This window comes from Sinocyclocheilus rhinocerous, unplaced genomic scaffold (genome assembly GCF_001515625.1).
Source record: "Sinocyclocheilus rhinocerous isolate Xijiao unplaced genomic scaffold, SAMN03320098_v1.1 scaffold1402, whole genome shotgun sequence".
NCBI lineage: Eukaryota > Metazoa > Chordata > Actinopteri > Cypriniformes > Cyprinidae > Sinocyclocheilus > Sinocyclocheilus rhinocerous.
The window spans coordinates 254,169-258,774 of NW_015640486.1; the positions used below are offsets into that span (position 1 = coordinate 254,169).

At 35.3% G+C, this 4,606-nt stretch overlaps 1 pseudogene; it reads left to right on the forward strand.

Annotated features, from left to right (window-relative positions):
• The first annotated feature begins 4 nt into the window (after positions 1–4).
• On the forward strand, positions 5–2,132 carry LOC107753226 (radixin-like; annotated as a pseudogene).
• The last annotated feature ends 2,474 nt before the right edge of the window (positions 2,133–4,606 follow it).

Below are 4,606 nucleotides of genomic sequence, written 5' to 3' on the forward strand. Positions count from 1 at the left end.
TTTATTGAAGAACGAGGAGAATCTGGTATTAAAGCATAAGTACTCAAAACCTTTTAGAGATACATTATGATCCTACATAGTTCATTTACTCACCCTCACATCATTCCAAACATGTGCGCATTTCTTTCTTCTTGAGAAACAAAGATATTATCATTCAGAATGACAAAATTCTGTCATTACTCACTATAATGACATTCCAAACACATATTACTATTTTTCTTTTCTCTAAAGGAGAAATTAAGAAGTATGTACACTGTGCTCTTTTGCATACAGTGGGGGTGGATAATGTCCACTCCCAACTTTCAGTCTTAATGTGCCCATATTGTGCCCATTCACAAGTTAATTGTTTTATTTAGTAGTCACCTAGATACATTAACATTATTTAAAGTTTTTCTCATACTGTACATTTCTGTAGTACCACTTTTCACCCTCTGCCTGAAACACTCTGTTTTATTTACATGGAATTAACATTTATATCTAAAGGCAACAGAGTTGGCCGAGCTGACATCCAAGATCACTCTTTTGGAAAATGCCAAAAAGAAGAAAGAGGATGAAGCCAGGAAATGGCAGAGAAGGGTGAGAGTGTAAATGTATCTGTTGCATCTGTTTCATACAGTTAGCCTCAGACAAAGACATTAGCAGTCTCAGTATGAATATCTTGGCAGGCAATTATGGTTGAGGTAGACCTGGAGAAGACAAAAGAGGATTTGAAGAGTAAGCTAATTGGGGTCCACATCCAGGCAATGTCCCAGACGGAGAATGACCATGATGAAAATGATGAGAGCAGTGCCAAGGCCAGCGCTGAGCTCACATCCACTGGAACATATCGAGACCGCAGTGAAGAGCAGCGCATAACAGAAACGGAAAAGAATGAACGTCTGCAGAAGCGCCTACAGGTGAATATAAGACACAGTCATCATGTTTATAAAAAAAGAGTTGTCGTTGCCATGGCCTAGTTTTTAAAACCTTTTCCAAGAGCTTCTTAACACTGCACATTTTGTATGTCTTCCTAATCAAATACAGCTGATTCAACTCATCAGTTCATAAGTGTATGTGGGCAGCACAAGTTCAAATCCTGCTCGAGCCATTTGACAAATCCGTTTGACAAACAGGCCAAAAATAAAACTAAAGAAATGATTGGCATCTCTGAACATTTGGTTCACAATACACTGCTTTCATAAAATCCATGGCCTCTGCAAAATGTATCAATTTGCATTTACATTGCAAACCAATACATTCCAGTGGGTACAAATCTGACGCAAATCACCACTTACATATTACTTGAGAGGTTTTATTAACTAAAACAATTCTGTCAAATTACTTAATTATAAAAACATTGATGGATCATTCAAAATGCTTTTGTTCATTTCTTGTGGCCCGTTAGTAAAGAAAATGAGAATTCATAGAGATTACAAGTGAAGAAAAGAGGAGAAAAAGTTGTAAAGAACTCATTTTAGGAAAAGAAAAATACGAGAAACGGTAAAATAATTTGATAAATCATTGGATATTCTTGATTTAATCTGCTGTGTTATCTGCAGGAGTGCAATGTTTATTGTTTTGCGAGAGCAGATTGTAAAAAAAAAATCATGAATCTGCCAAATATTTGCAGCATAACCTCATTACATATTTTTGTAGCCTTATCTAGGTAACGAAAATGAATTGCAATTACTCCTTCAGTATACAAGATACAAATAGAAATTCCAAAGAGCAAATAATGATATCAGTCCCACTGAAATGATAGTATGATTTATGTCACAGTGTCTGGTTGTGGTGACCTGGACTGGCCACTTGAGTTACTTTCAATAAACTGCACTTGGAACTTACCTTGTCTCTCCTGGCATTCCGTGACAATTTGTTTATGTCTTTGCAGGCTCTGAGCTCTGAGCTGGCAGATACTCGTGACGAAAGCAAGAAAACTGCAAATGATCTGATCCACGCCGAGAACGTGAGGTTAGGGAGGGACAAATACAAGACCTTACGGCAAATCCGACAAGGAAACACCAAACAGCGCATTAGATGAATTTGAGTCCATGTGAATTCCCAGTTGGACAGAATGTCTATCTGTTAGTTACGTGGTCCCACTTTATATTAGGTGGCCTTAACTACTATGTACTCACATTTAAATTAAATTCATTTGATACAATGCACTTACTGTGTACATACATGTTTTTACATTGTACTTATATTTTTAAAAATACCTATATGTAGTTACATCTGTAATTAATTTCTGTAATTACATTTATAATTACACTTTTGACCCATCTTCTTACACCTTAACCCACCATTAAACCTACCAAACCTGTCCCTAACCTTCCAACCTATCCCACCTCAATAGCAGCAAATGTGTTTTGCAATACAATATGAACACAATAAGTACATTGTACTTATTTTTTATGTAAGTACATAGTAGTTAAGGCCACTTAATATAAAGTGTGACCAGTTACGTTAATAATCCATTACAGAGCATTTTGAACCAGAGTTTGTGTCCAAATCAGTGGCAGGTGTACTGAAGTGATCTTAGTCTTTTGAGGTGAATTAAAAAGCCTAACATGAGGTTAAAACAAGGATAAATGTTGTGAACCTCTTGATTGTTTGAATTTAAGAAATTAGACTGTATTGAGTTCACATAATAATTAATTATAAAGAAACAAACAAAAGCATCATGTACTCATACCCCTGATATGTAATCTCCAATGTTTATACAATAAAGTGACAAGTTTCAACCACATGATCCTGGTGTTTTGGTAAGGACTTTTCCTCAACGTTTGATATCCTCCAGTCACTGATGGTCACTGAGGACTTCAAACTACGGTCTGAGTTTGTTTTGCTGTTTGGATATAATTATTTTCATGCGACTGGCAGCAAACATCCAACTCACTGTACATGAGCACATGCTCGTGCATTATTGGTTTCATCAAACTGAAAGCAATCCTGTAACACTTTATTCGTTCAGCTCAGCTGGCTTCATGGTCCATGCTTTTGGTGCGATGTGGGTGTAAGCTTTTTAAAGCTTGTCCTCAAATCACTGTATAGCTCACAATTTGATAAATTCTGTGATGAAAAGGGAAACACACACATCTCCACTGAAGATCCCAATGATATCATCTTAAAGGTTGTGAGACAGGCCTTGAATGAGAAACAGCAGTAATTTGACATGTGGATATGTGCGAAGTATTTGAGTAATAGCATTAGCACTACTAGCATGACTGATAGTAATAGCACTACTATACTGAAGTATTACTTTGGAGAATCTGTACTTTACTTGTGTTCTGTTAAAACTGATTACATACTTTGACTCAATTACATTTACATGGGGAAAAAAAATCCTTTTTGTACTCTATTACAATTATATGTAGACTTAAAATTACAAAGTACTGATGTAATTTGTGATTTTTTTCTAAAAGTGTGAAAATCTTTTAAAATTGAATAAATGTTTCCTCAATAATTAAAAAATATAAATATAATTTTTATTTATCCTAATGTGACCAAAAAGCCAATCAATCATGCTCGCATCAATTAAACTTTCCTTTTGTTTAAACAGTCAATGAATTGTAATTTAGTGCTAACAAGGAAGCATTTTTCACAGTTCACTGAATTTTTTTTTTTCAATTTTCCCAACATCGTCATTCCAGATCTGCATGACTTTCTTCACTGGATCACAAAAGGAGACATTCTGAAGGGTGTAAATGCTTTTCCCGACCATCATGAAAATGGATGGGGACCAGGAGGTTCAAGTTCCAAAAATGACAAAAAAAAAAGCATCATAGCATGAATCATGAATTATACCACATCTGCATGAAATCATCATAAAAGTAGTTCATACAAGTTATGTACTGTATTCCAAGTCTTCCAAAGCCATGTGAGAGAAATGTATGTTGTCACTTACTTTTAAAATCCAGCTTGACAGCCATGGTTTCATTCACTCTCATTATACAGAAGAGCGGTTTGGACATTCTGCTGTAAACAACTCCTTTTGTGTTCTGGTGAAGAATGTCATTCAGGCATTGAAAGACAATACTGAGTAAATGATGACAGAATGTTCATTTTTGGGTGAACAGACTATAGTAGGCCTAATATGTTTAATATAATATCCATCGTTGTAGATGGCTGAACTCTTCACACTTCATAACAGCCGTAATACATTCAAATCAAACCTCTGTAAAATCACCTGCTGCTAATTTAAGTTGAAAATATTCAGGTAACATTTCAGGATGTTGTTCTAGATGAACATCTGCTGTCTCTTAGAGTCCTACACAGAACAATGAGAAAATAATGATTGTTGACATGTTTCTTTACAAAGTTTTTGCGTCAAAAATACTAAAATGAGAATATCTCTAAGATCGCTCTCCTATTTTCAAAAGTTGTTTCAAAAGCTAAGAAAAGTGTTTACTTATAAATAGCTAAGTACAATTAAATGTGAATACTTCTTTATTTTTGACATAGTATGTATTTTAACTTAAGTACAATGTCTGAGTACTTTTTTCACCTAAACCAGAGTTGCACCCGTTTACTCTTTCTCTCTCTCTCTCTCTCTCACACACACACACGCACACACAAGCACACACACACACACACACACACACACACAAATGCACATGCATCACAT